Source organism: Lolium rigidum, chromosome 5, assembly GCF_022539505.1.
Source record: "Lolium rigidum isolate FL_2022 chromosome 5, APGP_CSIRO_Lrig_0.1, whole genome shotgun sequence".
Classification (NCBI taxonomy): domain Eukaryota; kingdom Viridiplantae; phylum Streptophyta; class Magnoliopsida; order Poales; family Poaceae; genus Lolium; species Lolium rigidum.
Genome location: NC_061512.1, coordinates 60,894,095 through 60,920,736, shown reverse-complemented (window position 1 = coordinate 60,920,736; position 26,642 = coordinate 60,894,095). Strand labels below are relative to the sequence as shown.

Genomic DNA, 26,642 nt, shown 5'->3' with positions numbered 1-26,642 from the left:
GAGCTCGGGAGGCCGCCTACGCCCGCCAAGATGCAAGAATCGATTGGGGAAGATTCGATCGGGGGTACCGGTTGGTGACGTTTACGGAATAAAAAGGGCCGAAATGTAAAAAAGGTTTTATACTAACCTCCGACACCTAATTCGGGACGGAGGGAGTACTACAGTTGGTACACATGAAAGCAAGCAGGGAATTATGATGCTTAGTTACTGCCCAAAGTCCCGAAGTGAATACCTCTTACTTGCTGTCCAGAATACCGAAGTGAATATCTCTATTTACTTTCTTCATCATGAATGGTGTTGCTGTCCAGAATACCGAAGTGAATACCTCTATTTACTTTCTTCATCATGAATGGTGATAACCGTTCGCGAGAGTTTTATCTTCGGCTGCTTTCTTAGTGTACTATATGTGCTGGGTTTATATTGTTGCAGGACTGTGGCTAGGGAATTGGTGGTCTGGTGCATTGTTTATTCCTGCATTGTTTCTTCCTGCATTGTTTATTTATCTGAGAGGGAAGCTGGAACCTATGTAGTAGAAGTATTTTAGCCTTTACGCCATGGTGAAGGAATGTCATATTGCCTTGTGACACCACTCCCTGCAGTGACCATAATATGTCCTCTGTACTGTTAGTGGAAGAACCTGCAATCCTGTAAGCCTGAAGTATGAAATTAATCTTTCTATGTATGGTATGAATGTCCAGACTTTCAGGCATGCCATGAGTTGCTATATTTAAATGTTTATTGTTGGATAATTAGGCACAATTTCCATGATTAATTCCAGAATATAAAACATGATGACAACAACTACTAACATGTGAAACTCGAACATACTAGATGCACTAATCAACATGAGTAGCAGCAGCACAAACAGTAAAGCATCCATCGCTAAACAGATCGAGATATGTCGCACGTACCGATCTGGTGGAGGTGTAGCAGATGATGTCGCAGCAGTAACGTTGTTGACGACAGGGACGACGGGTCGAAGTAGACGGCGTTGAAGACGACGGTAGGCAGCACCGCCCGACTTGGACGGAAGGCGACCCGTGATGAAGAGCTTGAGCGAGCCGCGCGAGCGCTTCCCAAAAACCCTACTTCGCCCTCTCCCGTACAGGATCGCAAGGACGAGCGGTTCCGGAGACCTGCTCTCCCGTTCGCCGATGCACGTCGGCGCGCGGGATGGGGTAGGCTACGATGGCGGCGCAAGCAGAGAGAGGTGGAAACCCTAACTCGTGTATTCGGTGTGTTTCTGCGGTAGCCGGGCAGGAGATTATATAGGCTCGGAAACCCTAGGCAACGTGGGCCACGCCCACGTCGCACGAACGTTTCGAGTCGGTTACAGATAGCCCACGATCCGGGAGCGACCCGAACCGACTAACTGCGACTCGTCCGTCTAGGACTCGTTCGTTTTCTCCGAGCCGCAAAAGTAAGGAAAGTCTCGGCTCGAGGCTCAATCCACTCACCACGAGCGCGGCGCGCGTCGTGACGTGTCGAGTCGAGTCGAGTCGAGACGAGCGAGCGAGGAGGAGGAGGAGCGCGCGCGTGTAGCACTCCTTTTCTCACTCACTTACTAGTGGTGGAACAACCCACCTTATAAGGTGGTCTAACTTCCTCCCAACTTTCCATGTGGGACTAAACTTCCCACCTCTTGCCACTCCCTAGTGAGCTGCCACCAACTTGCGCTCAAACTCACAAGGCTGCCACTATGTGGGCTTTGAGATTTATAGGAAAAACTGAAATCTAATTTGGGTCACTAAGTGTAGGCCCAATATTTCAACAATCCCCCACCAGATCTCAAATCCCCATTTAGAGATTTACCAATACTCACTGCTTGTTTATATACCAGTGTTTCAGCGGAGACTGTTAAGTTGAACTTCCGCCTAGAACCTTAAGCTACATCCATTCACACTTGAACAATGGACTAAGCCTTGAATTGCAAGTTTTGCGTGAACAGGGTTTCACTCAAAGTCATGACCAGTACATGGCTGCCAGTAGCCTACCCCGCGGGTGAAGCATATGCGTCATACTTCGTGGTCTCTTCATGAGTTTACTAGAGATCACCCAAATCTCATAGATTACGACGTTTAACAATCAGACTCATATAGGTGTGTTATTTCAAGAATGCTCTGTAGGACAACATCTTTGCTAATATAGCCAACATAAACACATTAAGGCTTGTTGCCAACCTGCCTTACAGCAATTGAGAGTTGTGCATCTTCACATAGAGAGGGTTACATAATACTCTCCTCAATTAAACCACTAGTTTGTTCTTCCCAGGTCCTAATTCACGGGATCTCCGATCACAAAGGTTGGGTTACCACTATGGTGTAACATCAACGGGTCTCAAACCCATCTCCCTCGATGCACTCTCTATCACATTACGTGATAGTCCCTTTGTAAAGGGATCTGCCAGGTTTTTGTCTGTTTGAATATATGTAACAGTTATTACTCCGGAGTTTCGCAATTTCCTGACAGACTTCAAACGTCTCTTGACGTGTCTTGATGACTTCGCGTTATCCTTAGAATTGTTCACTTTGACAATTACAGCTTTGATTGTCACAATTCAAAAGGATTGTCGAACAGGTTTTTCAACCACAGGCAAGTCCATCAAGAGCTCACGCAACCATTCCGATTCAACAGGTGGTTGTGTCTAAAGCAAGAAGTTCTGCTTCCATAGTTGACCTCGTCAATATGGTTTGCTTACAAGATCTACATGACACCGCGCCACCTCCAAAGGTAAATACATACCCACTTGTGGCGTACGGATCAGCTACATCCGAGATCCAATTTGAATCACTATATCCTTCAAGCACAGCTGGGTGCCCCTGAATAGTGAATCCCATAACTCATAGTACCACATAGGTAGCGCATGACCCTATCAAGTGCATGCCAATGATCAGTACCGGTCCGACATGAACCTACTCAACTTGCTAACAAGCAAAAGAGATGTCGGGTCTAGTCGCGCTCGCTAAGTACATGAGTGAGCCAACGATCTGAGAATATCTCAATTGATCTATGGCAATCCTCCGGTTCTTGCGTAGTGTCACACTGGGATCATAAGGTGTTGAAGAAGGCTTGCTATCAATATAGCTGAACCGGCTCAAGATCTTCTCAACATAATGGGATTGCGTTAGAGTAATCCACTCTCGTTCTTAATCAGCTTGATGTTCAGAATCACATCAGCTTCTCCCAGATCTTTCATATCAAAGCTCTTTGACAAGAAAGACTTGACCTCGTGTATTACTTTCATGTTTGTACCAAAGATCAGAATATCATCCACATACAAACATAGTATAACACCTTCGCCCCCACCATGGTGATAGTAAACGCACTTGTCAGCCTCATTGACAACAAAGCCTACAGAAGTTAAAGTTCTGTCAAACTTCTCATGCCATTGCTTAGGTGATTGTTTTAGGCCATATAAAGATTTCAGCAACTTGCACACCTTTCTTTCTTCACCTTTTACTACGAACCCATCAGGCTGATCCATATAGATTTCCTCTTCCAACTCTCCATTAAGAAAAGCTGTCTTTACGTCCATTTGATGAACGATAAGACCATAGGAGGCAGCCATGGACAGTAGTACTCGAATGGTAGTAAGTCTAGCGACAGGTGAATAGGTGTCGAAGTAATCTTCGCCTTCTCTCTGTGTGTAGCCTTTAGCTACAAGCCGCGCCTTGTACTTCTCAATAGTACCATCGGGTCTTAGCTTCTTCTTGAACACCCATTTGCAGCCCACAGGTTTGCATCCATGGGGTCGTTCCGATAGCTCCCAAGTTCCATTAGAAAGAATCGAGTCCATCTCATTATGGACAGCTTCTTTCCGATCATCTCGCATCCGGAGATGCATATGCCTCCGCAATGGACGTGGGAGTATCATCCACAAGGTACACAATGAAATCATCACCAAAGGATTTTTCAATCCTTCGTCTCTTGCTCCGTTTAGGAACTTCATTGTCATCCTTCTCAGTAACATTCTCATGTGATTGTTCAAAATACTCATTAGATGTACTAGACTCAGGAATTATCTCAGTAGAAATTCTAGCAATGCTATGCATATCTTTCATAGGAAACATATTCTCAAAAAATGTTGCATCACGAGATTCCATAATAGTATCAACATGCATATCAAGTACCTCGGATTGAACTACTAAAAATCTATATCCTACACTCCGAGGAGCATAACCTAGAAAGATACAATCCACTGTCTTTGGTCCAAGTTTGCGCTTCTTAGTAATTGGAATATTGACTTTCGCCAAACATCCCCATGTGCGCAAATACGAAAGTGATGGTTTTCTCCCAGCCCACTCCTCGTAAGGGGTTTTATCTTTATTCTTGTTAGGAACTCTATTCAGGACATGACATGAAGTCAATAAAGCCTCCCCCCACCATGCCTTAGATAAACCAGCAGTGGCTAACATGGAATTAACCAAGTCAGTCAGCGTGCGGTTTTTCCTCTCGGCAACCCTGTTTGATTGGGGTGAATAGGGAGGCGTCCTCTCATGAATAATGCCATGTTCCTCACAGAATTCATCAAAGATTTTAGGAAAATACTCGCCACCACGATCCGACCTAAGACGCTTGATCTTTCTCTCTAGTTGATTTTCAACTTCGGCCTTATAAATTTTAAAGTAGTCTAAAGCTTCATCTTTAGTTCGCAACAAATAAACATAGCAAAATCTAGTCGCATCATCAAGCAATGTCATGAAATATCTCTTTCCACCTTTTGTCAACACACCATTCATCTCGCATAGATCAGAATGTATGAGTTCTAGAGGTGCCAAGTTTCTCTCCTCGGCCGCCTTGTGCGGCTTCCGAGGTTGCTTTGATTGTACACAACTATGGCACTTAGAACCTTTGGCAATGGTGAAATTCGGAATTAAACTTAAACTGGATAGCCGAGACATTAAACCAAAATTAATGTGACATAAACGAGAATGCCAAACACTGGTATCATCACTAATATTGCCACAAATATGGTTCACAGACTTATTACTGAAATCGTAAAGCGAAAAGCGGAACAAGCCTCCGCACTCATAGCCTTTACCAATAAATTGTCCAAACTTGGAAACAACTACTTTATTCGACTCTAAAACAACCTTAAACCCATCTCTGCATAGAAGGGAGCCGCTAACGAGATTCTTGTTCATAGTAGGGACATGCTGCACGTTCCTCAGCTGCACTAGCTTCCCCGAAGTGAACTTCAGATCTACCGTGCCAACACCACGAACAGAAGCATGTGACTCATTCCCCATCAAGACGGAAGAATCCCGGGCGACCTGGTAAGAAGTGAACATGGATATGTCAGCACACACATGAACATTAGCACCCGTATCAATCCACCAACATGGAGATTGAAATACCGAAAGAACAGGAAAGAGATTACCGTACCCATCAGCATTGCTAGCGGTCACCGTGTTGACTTGTCTCCCCTTTTTCTTGCGGTCCGCCCTCTCCGGACAGTCCTTAGAAAAGTGGCCAGTCTCTCCACACGTAAAGCAGCTCGGATCTCGCTTTGTTCATCATCTTCTTCTTCTTGAAGGTTGTAGTCTTCATAGGCTTATTGAAGGAGGGCTTGTTATTCCCTTTGTTCTTGCTGTAGGGTTTCTTCCGCACCATGTTGGCGCTAGATCGACCCTCTCCTTTCTCGGCATTATCCTTAGCCCGAGCTTTCTCCTCAACATCAAGAGATGCTATCGGGTTTTCAACCGATATCTCCTGTCTCTTGTGTTTGAGAGTTGTGGCAAAGTTCCTCCATGAAGGGGGCAACTTAGCGATGATGCATCCAGCCACAAACTTGTCGGGTAAGGCACACTTAAGGAGTTCAAGCTCTTTCGCAATGCACTCGTATCTCATGAGCTTGTTCGACTACAGAACGGTTGTTAACCATCCCGATGTCATGGAAGCTCTCCATGATGTACAGCTTCATCGCTCGCATCGGTTGCACCGAACTTAGCATTCAAGTGCATCCCAGAGCTCTTTACCATCTGTTAAGTGCATGTACACATCACACAGACGATCAGCAAGGATACTTAGAACGCATCCGACGAAGAGAGTATTGTTTTCCTTGAACTTGTTCTGATCTTGGTCAGATATAGTTCCTTCAGGTAAACCATCAGTAACTTCGAACACTTTCAGATGAGTAAGCCAGAGCATGGCCTTATACTGGCCACCTCTTAAAGTGCACACCGGTAAACTTATCCGGCCTCGGTGCATCGGAAAAACCAGCCATTGTTAACTCAGAAATTGCCTACAATTAGGTTTTTGGATTGTTGGATAATTAGGCACAATTTCCATGATTAATTCCAGAATATAAAACATGATGACAACAACTACTAACATGTGAAACTCGAACATACTAGATGCACTAATCAACATGAGTAGCAAGACAGACAAACAGTAAAGCATCCATCGCTAAACAGATCGAGATATGTCGCACGTACCGATCTGGTGGAGGTGTAGCAGATGATGTCGCAGCAGTAACGTTGTTGATGACAACGTTGTTGACGACAGGGACGACGGGTCGAAGTAGACGGCGTTGAAGACGACGGTAGGCAGCACCGCCCGACTTGGACGGAAGGCGACCCGTGATGAAGAGCTTGAGCAGCCGCGCAGAGCGCTTCCCAAAAACCTAATTCGCCCTCTCCCGTACAGGATCGCAAGGACGAGCGGTTCCGGAGACCTGCTCTCCCGTTCGCCGATGCACGTCGGCGCGCGGGATGGGGTAGGCTACGATGGCGGCGCAAGCAGAGAGAGGTGGAAACCCTAACTCGTGTATTCGGTGTGTTTCTGCGGTAGCCGGGCAGGAGATTATATAGGCTCGGGAAACCCTAGGCAACGTGGGCCACGCCCACGTCGCACGAACGTTTCGAGTCGGTTACAGATAGCCCACGATCCGGGAGCGACCCGAACCGACTAACTGCGACGCGTCCGTCTAGGACTCTGTTCGTTTTCCTGAGCTGCAAAAAGTAAGGAAAGTCTCGGCTCGAGGCTCAATCCACTCACCACGAGCGCGGCGCGCGCGTCGTGACGTGACGTGACGTGTCGAGTCGAGTCGAGACGAGCGAGCGAGGAGGAGGAGGAGCGCGCGCGTGTAGCACTCCTTTTCTCACTCACTTACTAGTGGTGGAACAACCCACCTTATAAGGTGGTCTAACTTCCTCCCAACTTTCCATGTGGGACTAAACTTCCCACCTCTTGCCACTCCCTAGTGAGCTGCCACCAACTTGCGCTCAAACTCACAAGGCTGCCACTATGTGGGCTTTGAGATTTATAGGAAAAACTGAAATCTAATTTGGGTCACTAAGTGTAGGCCCAATATTTCAACATTTATTTCCTGTGATGTGCATTGCATACGAATGTAGGTATGGTCTGCTGATATTGATGACTTTCCTGCTTTGCCTATGATATTATTCATCTATCGCAACTGAATTAAAGAGGAAACTGAAACTAGGAATCATCCTGGCTATTTTCTTTTGTCTTCGTCATTTCATGGACCTTATTTTAAATAGATTGTAATGGTGTATTGCAGATTTTCAACTTTTGGGTAATTACTAATTAGAAAGATAACCGATGTAGTTACTCTTGCATTGTTAGCGGTTACTTTGGATGTCAGAATCATATAATGATCCATGTTAACAGGTTTGCTTCCTTACTGGGTTTTAAGTTCAGGTGAGCCATTTCATATGCATTTTCTCTTTTTCAGATCTATTAGATGAGAGTAAAGTAAGTCTGTAGGATACAAGGAATTAGTACGTTCCTTACTATCAAAATATTTATATTGACTGTTGTACTTCATCAAGAAGCTAATTTACAGTGCCGAGCAAAATTAAATTAGCTTATACTGAAACTCTATGCACTTTCTAAATATCAGAGATTGATGTACCAGATAAATGTCTTTTGTGGGACGGAGGGAGTAGTTTATTTGTACTAATCTCTTGAATGCTCACTGCAGCATTTTTGTTCTTTTGCTTGGATATGCATGTGGAAAGGGTGCATCACTACGTGGGGATACCCTACATAGCTCTGTGGGTACATGTATTTGTATGTAATGTTGGGAGATATGTACTTGGCCATATGCAGATTTTGCTTAAAGGAAGCAGCTCTTACTTATTTGTGTACAATTGCTTGAAAGATTTTATTCTCCCTGAAATATATTGATTATACAGGTTTAAGGATTCTCAGATACCTACTGAATTCTTGGATAATTACATAAACATCAACCTATTAAAACTTATGGTTACAGTATCGTCTCGCTTTTGCCCGTGCGCCGGGGCGCACCGGGTCATCTAGTAACAGTAAATCCCTTAGGAGGCTTTGGGCGAGAGGATGAACCTGGGAGGCGGATGTCAGAATCGGCAGATGAGATGAAGCCAAGTGTGCGCAGCCTGTTCACGTCGCGGTTGGAATGGTGGAGGCGCACCAGTCACGGCTGACCTTGCAAGCGCCCGAGGAAGCACCTGGACCAGCGGTTCCCTTCTTCTTGCCCATGGTGCTTGAGCTCTTGGAAGCAGGAATGATGGCGAGGAAGAACTGAGGTGGAAGACGAGTAGTGTGGAGGCGTAAAAAGTAACAATGGTGAAAGGCTCTTTATTTATAGCAGGAACTATTGGGTAATCGTGGCCATAACTCTAGTGATCGTGGGGAAGTGGACAAGGATCCAATCATACACGTGTCCAAGTAAAAAAGATGAAACCGGCGGCCCATTACTCCCACTACGCGCGGAAATCAAGGAGGCGCCTCGGTCAATGCACAAGCACTAGTCATTTCCTAACTGACCGTGCAGAAGTAGGGTCGGCCCGTCAGGTCATGTCTTGTCAATCAGGCCACAGCATTGGCTACGTCATCAGTGATGTCACAAGGAGTATCGACTTCGCGCGAAGCATCCGAAGTAAATTAAAAACTATCGAGTGGATCGGTTTGAGTCTATACGCGTATGCAAGCATTCGTGCCTAGACTCGGGGGCTACTCCCATCGGGAGCGGTCAACGCGCATCCGATAGAATTTGGACTCAAAGACTTTTTGCACTAGAGATTGCATCAGAAGTATCCGAAGAAAAACTGGAACTATTGAGTGGTGTGGATTGAGTCTGCACTCGGTTGCAAGCATCCGCGCCCAGACTCATGGGCTACTCCCATCGGGAGTGCTGAATGCACACCCGATAAAAGTTATGGACTCGAAGATTTTTGGCACAGTCCAGAATCATGCGTGGGGACTTGATTCTGTGTAGGGTAACGTTGTTTTGCCATCGGCAGTTAACCAGTAAAACTGGGCACGTTACTCGATATCCTTTACGTATTAAATCTTGCTTGAAAGAGATGAAGACCCGATGAAAGGAGATATATCGGATGACCGCAACAATTTGCGGAAAGCTTCGACAGAAAAAAGATTCGAGTAGTACAACTTGAGTCTATACACGGTTGCTAGCATCCGTGCTTAGACTCGGGGGCGAAGATGCTACTATTACAAGAAAGTCAAGATTTTTCTGGCGAAAACGAAGATTCAAGCAGAAGACACATTTTTAGTCCCTGCCCGAAGTTTCTTCGGCCAGTCACTCGGGGGGCTACTGATGTGGGTATGACCCTCGGGCATTTATTTGGCATGACCCCATCATTCGTTTGGTTTCTAACAATATTCCGTTGTCATTGGAAACACATTTCCAGGGGGCTAAACTATTGGATTGATTACCTATGTATAAAATTATTTCTCCTTAGCTACCAACCATCTTCATGTTTTTCCACGCGATTTTAGCAAAGCCCTTCCAACATGCTCAAATTGTTGTGCGTGAAGAACGAGTGATGCTAAAAAAGCTTATTGAGAAAGTGGAGTGAACCAAACAAAACATGGAATTGCCCTTCGTTTAGTGCCACACACTAACCTGTCATGCAGTGTGTGTTTCATGCTGTAGCGTTGTAGGCTTCGATGCATCAAGTGTCGAGAGCTGCTCGAGAATGACCAAAATACTCGGGCCGAAATAAATCTCTACATGCTACAAACACTAGTTCTGCAGTCTAGCTAACAGCTCTCCAAATCAAAGCAATGTCCCTAGGTGGCAGATCATGAAATTGTTGGGCGGAATCAATGAGCTATACTCAGAAAAGCGCTATCCAAGGATGAGGAGTTTTTCCATAAAGGACGCTTTATTACTTGACCAAGCAATTACATCCAGCTTCTGCATAACCAGGATGCACACAACTGTTCATAGTTTTTGACAAGTACTTTACACACAAAAAATAGGCGAAATACATATCGAAACGAGAAAATGTAAAGCATCTATGTGGAAGGTGGAGCTCCAATCTTCATATTATGTAGCCACCCATGTAGGGAAAAAGCATCCCTCGCTGTAGTCTCTAATCGTCTACATACCTCCGTACAGAGGTCACGATTCTCCACCCGCTGAAGAGGCAACCACAAACGGAGAATACCGGTATATCTGTAGATAACCTGTAAGATAGAACAATTTTTATCATTAATTTTTTTTATCATTTCTACATAGCCATAACAGCCAGATAACTGCAAGCGCACCCACCCTAATAAGTCTTCTAAACCTCAATCTATACCATGAAGCCAATTACCAAATATATTGTCAACACTGGTCGGAGGATAAAGGCTGGAAGCTACTTGGATGATCGATCATATAGATCTAGTAAAACGACATCGGAAGAACAAGTGTATAATATTCTCATCTTGATGAAAAAACACACAAGGAGTACTTCCGTGCCAATTTCGCTTAACAAGATTATCTTTGGTGAGTATAACCCCACGACGAAGATACCATCCAATTTTTTTGATTTTTAACGCTACGTTCATCTTGTAAATTTTCTTGTTGTTATCAACTGGTGTGTATGATTGTAGGATTGCTTTGTAAAGGTAATTTACTGAGAATTTGCTATTAGCATGTAAACTCCATCGAAATTCATCAAGAGCATTCGATAGTTGTATATTATCCAAAAGAAGTAGTAAGGAGTTCCATGCAACTAACCTTGGACCTATCAAATCTCGTCTGAACGTCACGTCCGGGGGTGAGGTAGCCATCACAACAGCAATGGTATCACTCTTGCGACGAAAAATACTATACAAATCAGGATACTGTTCACTTAGTGGGACATTGCCTAGACAAATGTCCTTCCAATCGTTAATGGAGAAAGTACCATGGCGAAAGAAGAATTTCTTCGATGCCATTAGCCCCGCCCAGAAATACAAATCCCTTGGTTTTCATACCATTTGGGATAGCGCTTTCAGGCAGATGTACTTTCGTCTCAAGATTGTTTGCCAGACCCCATCCTTAGTAAGAAGCTTAAAAAGTCACTTACCCAGTAAAGTTGAGTTCTTAATCTCAAAATCATGAACTCCCAGCCCACATTGGTCTTTCGGTCTACAAACAATGCTCCATTTAACCCGCCGATATTTCTTTTTCTCACTGTCTCCTTGCCAAAAGAATCTGGATCGATAATACTCGAGATTGTGCGAGACTCCTTTCGGCAGAAGAAAGAAAGATATCATATAGAGTACCATATTAGTCAGTACTGAATTAATGAGTACCAATCTTCCTCCAAGAGACAATAATTTATCCTTCCAACTACTAAGACGTTTTTGAAGTCTTTCCTCAACTATTTTTCATTCCGCATTTGTAAGTCTCCGAAAATGAATCGGAATACCCAAATATCGAATGGAAAATTGACCTTGCCCACAACCAAACAACTCTGTATAAATAGTTGCATCATCTTGAGCATCACCGTAACATAATTCGCTTTTATGGAAATTAATCTTAAGACCAGAAAGTTGCGCGAAGGCCGCCAAAATCAATTTTAGGTTCCGAGCTTTTTCAAGATCATGGTCCATAAAGAGAATCGTATCGTCGGTGTATTGAAGAATTGATAAACCACCATCAACCAGATGTGGAATCACTCTTTCAATCGGACCGTCAGACTTAGCACGCTCGATCAAAATAGCTAGCATGTCCGCCACAATGTTAAATAACATTGGCCATAGCGGGTCGCCTTGGCGCAAGCCTTTCCGTGTCTTGAAATAACGTCCAATGTCATAATTAACTCTAATGGCAATGCTTCCTCCGGACACGAAATCATTAATCAAAGTGCACCACTCCGGACAAAAACCTTTCATCCTGAGGGTCTGCTGAAGAAAAGACCATGAGGAATTAGCTCGGAGAGGGCATGTGCTGTCGATATTTTTTCAAAAACATAATTGTAAACCTATAAACCAAGCATGTTGTAGATACGGTTCTCAAATCCTCTGCTCGTGGGTAATACGTGGACCAATGATGGCACGGCAACGGAACATGTTTGGAAGATAAGCGTCAGAACAATATTAACCACCAGAAATTATGATTTTTCTCAGTGTGTAGATAAAGAAAATAGGGTTTTTTAAAATCATTTTTGCCACTATGACCAATTTAAATCTTACTTTTGCCATTTGACTGATTGAAACCTCAATTATGATACTATTCCGTTACAACACTCCTCGGTTTTGCCCTTCAGTCGATAATCAATTTTGCCTTTCCAGGTTGTCTATCTTTTTCTCTTTATTTTATATCGCACTGATTTATTGAACTTGCATGTCATCACTTTAACAAAATCCAAAACGGTAGTTCACCACGCCATGCTGACTCCAGCCGCTCGCAAAACAGCACACCATGGTGCCTTCGGTGGTATTTCCCACCACCCACCAACATCTAACGTTGTATATGATGCCCCCCATAGGGGGCTTCACAACGATTTGAGCCTCGTAGCCGTTGGATCTTGTTTGGTGGTGGATCTCGTCCGTCCATTTTTTCACTGTAGAGTAGTCCAGGACGAGGCCCTCGCGCGAACCCGTTTTTTATCCATGGGTCATGTGGCCCGCCCGGCCCGGCGTCGTCGCGCACCTGCTCCTCCTCCTCTCCCTCGCGCAGCTGCCTCCCGCCGCCACCCCGCGCCGCCTCTCCCCTTCTCCTCTCCGCCGGCCTCCTCCTCTCCGCCGGCGCGAGCAAGGGTCGGCCCAGCCGGTCGGGCGACCTCCACACACCGTTATCTTTCGCGCCAGGGCGTCGGCGGCGGCGACCGCGTGCCTGAGCGTCGGTGGCGGCGAGCGCGCGCCAATCGCCTCACGTTCTCCTCCCCAATCCATCTTCGAGCTTGCGCCCCTCCTCGGTCCCTTCCTTGCACACAGAGCCGCCGCTGCTCCAGCTCGCAATCGTCCCACCCGGTCTGGCCGTGGGGAGAGGGCTAGCCTAGGGAAACAACGACAACAACCGCGACCTCCCTGGCAGGTCCATCCTCACTCCCAGGCGGTATTAGGTGCTCTTTGCTTCTCCTCTCTTCCTCTCCTACCCCTTCCCCATCAAATTTTAGTGCTTGATCTGTTTTTCCTTTGCAAAGGGATGTAGCCTTGGGCTTTATCCGTGAGGTTGAATGATCTGATCTACTTTGGATATGTTTTCTCTGGCTTCATGACATTTTTGCTTGCCAGGTGTTTGACGAATTGTGTACATGGGCTATTCTATGGTTATGGTGCTCCAGGATGTGAGTTCGATCTAGCTAATATTTATGCTCCATCCTGCTATTTGTAATCTTGCAATTAAAATAAGAGCATGTTATGGAGAGAGATTTCATATGAGCTTTTGTTCCATATACTTGTATTCAACTGTACCTGATTTTTTATTGTTGGGTGCTTCAATATTCTGTACAGTTGTGCTAAATAGACTGGCAGAAGGAAAACCACGTAATTTTGATTTTAAGTGCAAAGGCTTCATCTCTTATGTGTATATCAGATGATGCAAGGCATGTCAGTGTTATTTCTAGATAATATTTATGGTTTTTTATGTAGTTTTGTGAAGAAACATCAATTATTTGTTGCCGTTGGCGTAAATAAACCAAGAAAATACAGTAGGTATGGTTTGGGTACATTTTAATCCAAGTAAAATATTAATCAACGTTTGCTCTCTCATGTGATTTGGTCTTCTGGTCACGTGTGACAACAGTAGATGTGTGACAACTTATTCATGCAGCTTTTTGTGTGTATTACCCACCAGTTTTCATCGAAGTGCAATAAAGATTGAATATTATGCCCACTCGGCCTTCGTAGCCACACAGGAATATGTTGTTTCATTAATGGATAATAGAGATTTAAACTCCGGTACACTCTTGCTTTGAGTGGTGCTAATGATCGCACATTGGTTTGTAATTTTTTGTGCATTTGGTACAAGTTTACATCTAGGTTCATATTGTTTTTCTTTAGGAAAACCTTCAAGAAAGATTATATTTGCTGCTTATTGCACATTTTCTTGATGTTTGTGAGGAGTTTTTAGTTCTATCTCCTTCCAATTTGTTTAGCTCATTTGTGTAAGCCAGAGAAACTAAAACATGTTTCTTCAGTTGACATCAAATGCATGGATTTAATTATAATCTTCTAAATGATCTGCTTAATAAGCGCTCGTGCTGGAGATGGTAGCTTTCTGATGTTGTTTCAGGTCAGAATGTTTCTATTGAGATGGCACAGCTTTGCCTATTTGACTTTTCATTAAATATCAAAATGTTGTTATTAAGCTTTGTATTGCCCGCAACTTTGATTTAACTAATCTTTAGAAAATGCATGCCTATCCAATTGACACAATAAGTTTATAGTTGGCCTCATGGGGCTCAGTTGCGATGCAAGATGCCCATGGTTTTTGATTCGCTGTATAGTCGCTGTATAGTCGTCGAGTCGTCGAGTCGATGCAAGATGCCCATGCCCATGCTCTTGTCCTGCTACTATGATAATTGTTGTGGTGATATTTATTGTGATGATATATCAAAAATAATATTTCAGCTTGCCCAAAGATATTTATTAGGATATCAATATATCTGGTTGTTTCTTCTCAGCTGCAGCCCACTATATTTATATTCATTTGCACTGATACTTGTGTGTCTCCTTTCAAATATTAGATGAGTATGAAACAACGGAGATGATGCTGATCCCTAGAGCCCTATTATGCTTTTGAATTTCCTTTCGCGCTTACTGTGGATGTCACAAATCAGGTAATATAGCTATTTTATTTTGTAGTAGTCTCCACAATAGGATGCTTTGGTTCAGATGTGTATTCATTTGCTATTCTCCTGCTAGATAATCGATTGTTTGGTTTCGATTTGCGTTTATATGCTAATCTCCTTTTATTATTTGCAGTTGGATGTATTGGTTTTCTCTTCTATTTTGTTAGTCCTTCTCTTCACTAATTGCCAGGTCTGCAAGTTTGCTAGGTCTGCACCTTTTTCTCCAGTTTCTTCTTAATTTAGTGTGCTGGTTGTTTGAAAAAAATGTTAACCAAGAACACCATATTTAAATTTAGTACCTCCGAATTTAGACCTGCTATCAAGATTATTTGATCTTATTTTATTGCATTTCTCTAGCAGAAATGATAATCCACCACTTAGAACACTTTACTACTTTTTCGTCATGTTTCGTATATGCTCCTGATTCCTGAATGAGACTAGCTTGCAGACTCTTCTTTTCCCAGATAAAATTCTTTCATTTATGTTAGATGAATTATTACTTTCTTTTCCTTTTGGTTAGGATTTGGTTCGAGTTAGCAATTGCCTAAAAGTTAAATTAGCTTCGAGATATTTATTTTTGGTTCTATGCTCTGTAGGTCAATATACAGATGCTTTGTGCTATAATCATGTTATAAATAATGAACCTATATAATTTTTTGCTTCAACATCTGATGGATAACCATTAAATGTTTCTTGTTGGGAGCATATAATTGCAAGAGCAGTGGTTAGTGTTGATTTGGATCAAAACTTAGTGTTGATGTCGAACATTGTGTGCTCAGGTTCGATCGTGTTAATCCAACCATGTTGACATCCACAATGTTGGCATCTGGGGTTCTATTTAGCTAATCATACTTTGTAATATTGTATCCACTGGAGAGTAGCATGTGCTGCTACTGCAATCAAATTATGCAAACTTTGCTTATTTGTATCATTACTATTGATGTGTTCTGCAAGGTAGATGTTTTAGATGACTTTCCTTCTCTGCATAGCAAGCATGTGCTACTGAATTTTTGTGATCTCCAGAGTTTGGTTTCTTCTGTTTTTGCTATGGTGATCCCAGTTGAGCTAATTTGTCTTCTACTAAATTTTCCAGGTTTAGGATGCACACCAAAACAACTCACTTGGGTTGCTAAGTTATATTTTCTGTCCATTCCATTTTCTCCTGATGCTTTATGGGGTTAAACATGGATTTTTGGTTCCTTTTAATTTACAAGAGTCCTCACCTCGACCATGATGCACCCATCAACCAGCAGTCTGACCGCACCATCAATAACATTACAGTGGTGTAGCGATGGGAGATGATAGCCAACACCAGATTTATCAGTGATGGGTGGCACGGTGGCATGGTCCATCTCTCCCACCAACATTCGACATGGAGCCATGTTTGTCCCACCTTTGGGTTTGACATATCAAAACATCACCTGAGCCTGTTTGGTATTGTTGCCTCTGTAGAGATGGGTCGTTTGGAGGTGAGCCTCTGATTCATTCGGTCCATTCCTTGCATTAATTTTCTTAGTGTGTGGCTTTGATTTTTTTTTATGCTGAACATAGTCTTGTCAGATCTCTGTGTACATGTGGTTGCTGTGGGTGGCAAATAAAAGGCATTTTGTGAGACATGATGTATCAATGCAGCAGCAAAAACCAATTAGACTGAATAGAAATAATGATCATATAGAACACAGGTACATCCGTACATGTGCGTCTAGAAGCACCATATGAGTCTAGGATGGAAGTTCAGATTTAAGTACCCAATATTTTCTTCCCCCTTATTGCCTAACAAGTAATTTTGTTTTGTAATGTTTAAGATTGGTGGACTACTAATTAATTATTTTTTCTGATATTTAGCTGCTTATACTGATGATTTGCTTTGTAGGTCATCAATATACAAATTAGTTAGGAACTGCTTCAAAGTTAAATCAGTTTTGAGTTATTTATTTTTTATACTATTCTTTGTAGGTCAATATAGAAATGCTAGGGAGGATGCAGTGGCATCAGCGATGGCATGGGGAGAGGTCCTTTGCACTACCGCTTCGCCGACCGCTTCACCGGCACCGGGACGACACAGTGGCATCAACGGGAGAGTGTTGTGGCCGTGTACAACTGGACTGCAGTGCAGGATTCCCTGCTCAGCTGGGACTGGTGGGAGGTTACCGAGTGCCAGGGCCGCTTGGATTCAGTCCAACAGACCTTACTGCTTCATTAATACAAAAATGCTTTATTAGTTAGCTTCGTTTAAATGGGCATGACTATCACGTATCTGATACATATTCCTATTTTAGCGGTTAGAGCACATGTAGTTATGCCAAATGGGAAAAGAGGTTTTCACTATTCCATAAATTTCAAAAGCTAACCTTTGTTTTTTCAGTTTCACTCGGTTCCTCTTTCTTTGATATATATAGCTTTGGAATATAAACTGGGTCTTGATGGGAAGAAGATACAGTCTGTAATTATATGTTCTCGCACAGCACAAGAAACCACAGGTCTGCATTTTTTATCCCTATCAATCAACTAAATGGGGACCTGAAAATGGATCATACATAGCATTGCAATTTTCCTTACACCAGAATCAGTAAGGGCACATAAAGATTCCAGGCTTTGTTTTTGTTCAAGGCATCAAGTTTCATGTCCCTTTTTTGCATTATGATTTTTGGTGCCCGGGGAATTTAGATGGCTGACCTATTATCCACCAACGCTCTTGCATTTCAGATATGTGTATAACTGGCTAACGTTTTCTATGATTGTTCTTTTTTTTAGGATCCCCTCTCTGCTCAGAGAGTTAAATTTCCTGTTCCTTCTTATATTGAATTTTTGTGTACCTTGATTGTTTTAATGGCTGGCTCTGAAGTGCAAGTATTCTCAGTAGTATTTGCTGGAAATCTTAGTGATTATGTGATTTATTTGATAAATACTATGAAGTTCCTTTTGTGTTATCTCGGTTGGAATATGTCAGTTTCGCTCAATAGGGATATTAGCTACCAACTTTACTGCTTGACGAAACTAAGATTTTAACTATAAATTACATCAATGATCTAAGCATAATTAAGCTTACAGAGGTAACGTGCATTTGACAGAGGCTAAAGATTGCTCTAGGATATAGTGATAATAATACTAGCTAACTCGGTAGATGATCCTACATTATCATACAGGAAGCAGACTACTGGCATGCGAATTACTGATATGACCGCTGATGGGTCTTCCTCATAGATCAGCGATAGATTGACCTGGGCACAACATACATGGTATCTGTGTATTTTTTTTTTTTGATTTGCTCTTTGGATTTTAGCTTATTCAGATAAGCACAAAGAATAAATTTCAGCATATTAAGCAAGTGGAAAATAAAATCGGGGACATCACAGTTATTTTCTGTAATTTAACAAAGAGAAATACAATTTTAGTAACTTAAGAAAGAGGAACATACCACTTGCTAGCAGCTCGGCTCGATTCCCTCTGATAGCTCTCTGTCTCCCGACCGCTTGTTGCCGAACAGATTCTCTTCATCTAGAAGAGACTCGCTGACACCTCCCTGTGGTTTCTTGCCATTGACCAGCCCCTTCCTCCACAGATCTTGATGAACGACAGAAACTCATAGCCATGCATGTCAACAGAGTGAAACTTCTCCTTTTCTTCCCTGTTGGCCTACCTCCTATCCTAAGAAACTCGATCTCGGCCGATCGCAGACCTCGGCCACTGCACAGGCTGATAGAGTAATACTCCTCTCTTTCTTTCTTTTTTGCGGGTGAAAGAGACCTTTATTAAACTGAGATAGAATTACAATCGAAAGCAATGACCTCGGCAATCTCCTCAGGGGATTGCCCAGCCCACACTTCCCTGATTGGGTACAAGTGTTTGATATGTTGTTTATGATTTGCTGTGTTTTATCCTGATTCCACGTAGCGACTTCGTTCTGTAAAACCTAAAAAACAAATAACCTTTTTTTCACCAGATTTTTATTGTTGTTATACAAACTGTAAATCGGTGCGAATTTCACATGATCATGCACCAAAACACACATATAATCTCATCTTACTATCAGTGTATTACATAACGATCATTAGTGCGAAATGCCGGGGTCGCGCGCCAAGGCGCGCATCAAAATCTAGTGGAATAGAAATGGCAAAGAGGCTGCCACTGTCCACCGACACCAGAAGATTCTATGTTCAGTGAGATAATTAAAGAAGCAGCCCATAGCTCCGAAAATGGTGAACGGAACCTGGGTACACGCGCACCCATTTATGAAAAGTTCAAAAAAATGCTATTTAAAAGTTTCAAAAAAATTTGAAGTAAATTTTTGCATGTATATATTATGTTGAGACTTACTTGTGTGCGTTTTCACAAAAAAATATCATTGTGTGTGACCTACACAAAAATGACAAAATGCAAATTCCTATTCCTGTGAATAGTAGAAATTCCTATTCACTATTCTCATTTGGACATTTTGTCATTTTTGTGCAGGCCACATACAATGGTATTTTTTTGTGAAAACTCACACGATTAAGTATCAACATAATATGTACATGCAAAAATTTACTTCACATTTTTTTGAAACTTTTAAATAACATTTTTTTCATTTTGTAGGAAACTGGGTGCGCGCGCACCCAGGTTCCATTCATGCGCATCGCCCATAGCTCCCTAGTTGTTGCAAGTGCTTTCTCTCGAATTTTCTTGCCTCTCACATTTTGTGTGATGTTGTTGGTCAGTAGCTTACATAAGTAGCAATAAATTTTGAGCTAGCATTCTCATTGGTGGACTCTCACTCATCAAATTAAGCCTAACTCAATTCGTGCATACCAATAATAATAGTTGTTAGACCAAGTGTTGAATTTTGAAGATGTGTCTTTGTAGAAAGAACATTGTCCATCTCTTTGCTGGTAATCCTGAACATTGAATGTGTGACCCTTGACATATTAAATGTATTTCTGGTTGCATCCACTCTCCAAATGGAAAAAATTAATTATAGACTAACGGTGGAGATGATGGAATGGAAAAAATGAAGATTCTTGTAACGGACAAATGTCAAGATTGATGTTTCGATCGAAATTCATGTTGGTCATAGTGGCAGGAATGATAAAAACTCAGCATATCCTGTACCTAATTGGAAACAATTTGACTGATCAGCAGTGGACTATAATCTTCACACAATTCTGGTTGGCTGGTTTCATCATCAGTCATCTCATCTTTGTGAGCGTCGTCTGTTGGGTGCCAAACCTAATGTGCTCACTGGTAGAAAAAAGGGCTTTAGTCCCGGTTCGCAACTGCCATTAGTCGTGGTTGCGCAACCGGGACTAACTACTAAAGGTCCCCCCTTTAGTCGCGGTTGCTTACGAACCGCGACTAAAGGTACGTCCACGTGGCCGGCTAGCGTGCGCCTGGGCGAAGGACCTTTAGTCCCGGTTTGTGTCCCCAACCGGGACTAAAGGCTATTTCGTTAAAAAAAAATTAATTCATTTGGGTTTCTATTTTTTTCACTCCTTTTTTTTCTATTTTTTTCAGAATTTCTATTATTTCAGTTATTTGAATAGCTTAGTCTCTATCTCTAACTACACTTATCTCTAGTCAAATTACTTACTCGTGGTCAAACTTCCCGCTCGGTCACCCATCCTCCCACTACTCCACCTCTAGCACGCTTAACTTTCGAGTTCCATTCCGTCCCGCATCCAAGTGCCACGCGCACATGTATGTGATACTAGTATCATATCAATCCTATTAACATGTTGGTCGATGTCACATTTTTTTATTGTTTGAATTTCAAATATATTTTTTCATAAACAAAAATAATGATGTAATAATAATCGTGAATAAATAAATAAACATTAACTTTTTAATTTTTTTATTTTTAATTTTTTTAATTTTTCAAATATTTTTTTTGCCAAACCTAAAACCTAAAAATTTGAAAATCTTAAAATTGGGTAAAAGTAATAGTAATAGTAATCTTTATGATGGATGCAATTATTAATTTTATTTTTTTGAAAAATTTAAAATATAAAATCCATAATTTATAGCAAAAAATAAATCTTCCTGCTTTCATATTTATATTTGTAATTTTGAGAATCTAAAAATTGGCTAACCGGGTAAACCCCGGTGAATTCGGATGTAACTTTTTCCCAGGATTTTTTTGATATATTATACGTTTTTTTCCAACGTCGTATGCAAAAGTTATTGCGGTTTTACCATTTTTTTTAACTTTTTTTGCAAAAAAAATAAAAATTCGAATTCGTTGTCGTCTGCTCGTGGTCCTCCTGTGCCGTCGGCTTCGTTGCGGTCTCCATTACCGTCGATACTTTCTACTCCTCCGGTACAGAGCCGTAGCCGCCTCAGCAGCCTCGTGGTATGACAAAGACCTTCTCGTCCTCCCCGCTCCTACTATGGCAAGCCCGGCCATGATATCTCTAGCCGCCGGAGGAGGGATCCCAGCTTACGTCGCAGCACCTATGCTCGTAAGTAGGCTGGTTCTTCAGATCTTCTCGCAGCTTGCACCGTCCGATCGTGACATTACCGTGGTCTTCGTGGTCCGCTCGTCGCGCATGTGCTCTTCCTCGACGGTTACTGCTGGTTCTGTGCCTAGCTCTTCTGGCACCACGCGACCACCATCTTCTACATAGTCAGGTACGTCATCCCCGTGGTATCTCGATTCTGGAGCTTCCTTTCATATGACTTCTGCGTCTTCTATTCTTTCTGCTCTTCGCTCTCTTATTTCTCTTGTCCGTGTTATCACGGCTGATGGTACCTCTTCCTCGTTTCCAGCCGAGGCACCCTCTCTACTACCTCTTTCTCTCGTTCCTCGACGTTTCTCATGTTCCTAGTCTTAAGATAAATCTTTTTCCGCTGAGTCAGCTCACCGATTCTGGTTGCCGCGTCATTCTTGACGCCGATTCTTGTGCTCGTTCGAGACCGCCGTACACAGTGCCCCGGTTGGAGCTGGCCCTCGCAGCCTTGAGTCTCCGGGGCTATGGGAGTTAGACTGGCTTCACGTTCCATCCGCTGACACTTCCTCTGCCAGTTCTCCTGCGGTTGTTGCTTCCGTCACTGGCTCTTTTCAGCAGTGGCATCATCGTCTGGGTCACCTTTGTGGCTCCCGTTTATCGTCATTAATGTGTCGTGGTCTTCTGGGTGTGTCTCAGGAGATGTGTCTTTAAATTGTCAGGGTTGTAGGTTAGGCAAACATATTCAGCTTCCCTATCCTACTAGTGTGTATGTATCTCAGTGACCTTTTGATTTAGTTCATTCAGATGTTTGGGGTCCGGCTCCCTTTGCTTCAAAAGGGAGCCATGATATATATTTTATTCATTGATGATTTTTCACGGTGCCCTCTATTTATCAGCGATTTGCAGCCATGGTTCATACTCAGTATTCCACGCCTATTCATATGTTTCATGCTGATTCTGTAGGTGAGTATATCTCCCAGCACCTGCGTGGTGTCCTTGCTGAGCAGGGCAACCTCACTCAGTTCTCGTGTCCCGACGCGCATGCTCAAAATGGTGTCGCCGAGCGTAAGCATCGTTATATTCTTGAGACTACCCATTCTATGATGATTGCTTCCTCTCTTCCGCCGCATTTCTGGGTTGAGGCTGTCGCTACATCGACTTACATCATTAACATTCAGCCTTCTACTGCCCTTTGATACGTCTCAAACGTATCTATAATTTCTTATGTTCCATGCTTGTTTTATGACAATACCTACATGTTTTATACACATTATATGTCATATTTATGCGTTTTCCGGAACTAACCTATTGACGAGATGCCGAAGGGCCAGTTGCTGTTTTCTGCTGTTTTTGGTTTCAGAAATCCTAGTAAGGAAATATTCTCGGAATCGGACGAAATCAATGCCCAGCATCCTATTTTTCCACGAAGCTTCCAGAACACCCGAGAGCCACCAGAGGGGAGCCCTGGTGGGCCCAGATGATAGGGTGGCGCGGCCAGGGCCTGGGCCGCACCCCCCTATTGTGTCACCGCCTCGTCAGCCCTCCGACTCCGCCTCTTCGCCTATTTAAAGGTCCCTGACCTAAAACCTCGAGAAAAAAAAGCCACGGTACGAGAAACCTTCCAGAGCCGCCGCCATCGCGAAGCCAAGATCTGGGGGACAGGAGTCTCTGTTTCGGCACGCCGCCGGACGGGGAAGTGCCCCCGGAAGGCTCCTCCATCGACACCACCGCCATCTTCATCAACGCTGCTCGTCTCCCATGAGGAGGGAGTAGTTCTCCATCGAGGCTAAGGGCTGTACCGGTAGCTATGTGGTTAATCTCTCTCCTATGTACTTCAATACAATGATCTCATGAGATGCCTTACATGATTGAGATTCATATGAGTTTTGTATCACTATTCATCTATGTGTTACTCTAGTGATGTTATTAAAGTACTCTATTCCTCCTCCACGGTGTAATGGTGACAGTGTGTGCATCGTGTAGTACTTGGCGTAGGTTATGATTGTGATCTCTTGTAGATTATGAAGTTAACTATTACTATGATAGTATTGATGTGATTTATTCCTCCTTCATAGTGTGACGGTGACAGTGTGCATGCTATGTTAGTACTTGGTGTATTTGCAATGATCTATCATGCACTCTAAGGTTATTTAAATATGAACATTGAATGTTGTGGAGCTTGTTAACTCCGGCATTGAGGTGCTCTTGTAGCCCTACACAATTAGTGGTGTTCATCATCCAACAAGAGAGTGTAGAGTGGTTTTATTATGTGATCAATGTTGAGAGTGTCCACTAGTGAAAGTATGATCCCTAGGTCTTGTTTCTAAGCATCGAAACTCCGTTTATTTACTGTTCTGTTGCATGTTTACTCGCTGCCATATTTTATTCAGATTGCTATTGCCACTCATATACATCCATATTACTTGTATTTCACTATCTCTTCGCCGAACTAGTGCACCTATACATCTGACAAGTGTATTAGGTGTGTTGGGGACACAAGAGACTTCTTGTGTCGTGATTGCAGGGTTGCTTGAGAGGGATATCTTTGACCTCTTCCTCCCTGAGTTCGATAAACCTTGGGTGATCCACTTAAGGGAAACTTGCTGCTGTTCTACAAACCTCTGCTCTTGGAGGCCCAACACAGTCTACAAGAATAGAAGCACCCATAGACATCAAGCACTTTTCTGGAGCCGTTGCCGGGGAGGAAAGGTAAAAGGAACTCATACTCCGGTCCCATGTAACTAAGTACTTTTCTGTTGCCGTTGTGTGTGTGTTCGGAGCTATTTCCTTTAGATCCTGCAATTGCATCTTTTTGTTTCTTGTTAAACACTAGTAAGGCATAATGGAAAACATCTGTGAGCTTTTTGTACTATTTCCTGAGTCAAGACATGAATGGTTTAATGCGAAAATTAAAAAACCTATGGAACCTTATTTGCATGCTAGTAGCAATATTAGTATGAACGCTTTGAACACCATTGTTGATAATGATATAGAAAATTCTAAGCTTGGGGAAGTCGGTTTTGATGAAAATGATCTCTTTAGCCCTCCGGGTATTGAGGAGAAAGTTTATGTTGGTTATGATATGCCTCCTATTTATGATGATTATAATGATAGTTGACTTTTGGTGCCGCCTACTATGGAGAGTAAATTTTATTGTGATTGCACTATGCCTCCTACACTTGATGAGGATAATATGATGATAGCTACTTTGTTGAATTTGCTCCCACTACAACTAGTAAAATTGACTATGCTTATGTGGAGAGTAATAATTTTATGCATGAGACTCATGATAAGAATGCTTTTTTATGTGGTAGTTTATATGGTTGAGTTTGTTCATGATGCCACTGGAAGTCATTATGAGAGAGGAAAATATGGTTGTAGAAATTTTCTCATGTTACTAAAACACCTCCTCTATATGCTGAAAATCTTGAAGCTGCACTTTGTTTTATCTTTCTATGCTTGTTGCATCATGCTTCATGAATTTGTTTATTTACAAGATTCCTATGCATAGGAAGTGGGTTAGGCTCAAACTTGTTTTGAATTTGCCTCTTGATGTGCTCTCTTTTGCTTCAACTCCTTATTTCCTTGCGAGCGCATCATTAAAACCGCCGAAAGCCCATCTTAATGGCTATAAAAAGAAAGGACTTCTTGGGAGATGACCCATGTGTTTATTTTAATACATACAATTCTTTGTTTTATATTTGAGTCTCGGAAGTTGTTACTACTCGTAGCAACCTCTCCTTATCTTTATTTTATTGCATTGTTGTGCCAAGCAAAAGTCTTTGATAGGGGCAGTCAAAGTGAATACTTAGATTTGGATTATCATGCGATGTAGAACGCATTTCTTTGCCGTCACGAATTTGGGCAGTGATTCTCTCAGTAGGGTAACTCGTAAAAATCTGCCAATTTACGTGCGTGATCCTACGATATGCACGCAACTTTCATTCAATTTGAGCATTTTCATCTCGAGTAAGCCTGGTGCCTCTTAGTACCCGTCTTTACTTCACCTGTTTCCTACTGCATTCTGCCTTTTATTTCCCGCATTGCCTCTTTTGTCGTTGGATGGATTTCTTTGTTCCATTACCTTCCAAGCTTTGAGCAATGTCCTTAAGTGTTAAGAATGATTATGGTCACCTCTGAACATGTGAATTTTTGATTGTTCTGAATTTAACAATGAGCTGTTTTGAGTTTGGTGGATGAAGTCACAAGGGTCAAGCAGAGGAGGAGGATGATATACTGCGATCAAGGAGAGTGAAGAGCTCTAGTTTCGGGGATGCCCCCCGTGGTTCATCCCCGCATATTTCAAGAAGACTCAAGCATCTAGCTTGGCATGCCCAAGGCATCCTCTTCATCGACATAGAATTACTCAGTGTCATTTTCTTGAAACTATTTTTATTCAATACATCTATGTACTCTACTTGGAGCGCCTCTGTGCTTTTATTTTCGTTTTTGTTATTTTCTTTCATTCTCTCAATAAATGCTTGCGTGGAGAGAGACACGCTCCGTCGTTCATATGAACACATGTGTTCTTATTTACTTTAATGTTCATGGCGAAGGTTGAAAACTCGTTTGCTAATTGTTAAATGGTTGGAAACGGGAAATGCCTTTGATGTGGTAAATGGTATAATGTCTTGAATAATTTGATACTTGGCAATTTTTGTGCTCATATAGATCATGTTTATGCTCTTGCACTGTATGTACTGTGTAAACTTACTAATGAATAACTACATAGAGCTTGCTAAAATTTGGTTTGCAGTGATCGATCTCTAGAGCCTAGGGATATTTTCTCAAGCTGAGGTGTTTGAACAACAAGGAGACAATATAAAGTCTTATAATAGTTACAATATGCTCATATGTGAGCTTTGCTCGCACCTTTTATACTTGAGTTTGCTTCAAAACAACCTTGCTAGCGCTCAGCCTTGTGTTGAGAGGAATTCCTTCTCGATGCATCCAAATCCTTTGAGCCAACATTACTGTGCCATTGTGTCCACCATACCTACCTACCACATGGTATTTCTCTCGCCATTCCAAAGTAAATTACTTCATGTGCTTACCTTTAAACAATTCAAAACTTTATTATCCTCTTATTTGTGTCAATGTTTTATAGCTCACGAGGAAGCATGTGGTGTTTTATCTTTCGACCTTGTCATTTACTCTTGACAAGAGACTCTCACCAATGGACTCAGTGGCTTCATCCGCT

The 26,642-nt window shown here is 42.4% G+C and overlaps 1 long non-coding RNA gene across 1 annotated transcript; it reads left to right on the top strand.

Moving 5' to 3' along the window:
* Window positions 1-13,097: 13,097 nt before the first annotated feature.
* On the top strand, window positions 13,098-17,032 carry LOC124654697. Its single transcript, XR_006988426.1, has 6 exons — window positions 13,098-13,289; window positions 13,462-13,514; window positions 14,916-15,008; window positions 15,154-15,227; window positions 16,114-16,489; window positions 16,977-17,032. It is a non-coding gene; the product is annotated as an uncharacterized LOC124654697 (long non-coding RNA).
* The last annotated feature ends 9,610 nt before the right edge of the window (window positions 17,033-26,642 follow it).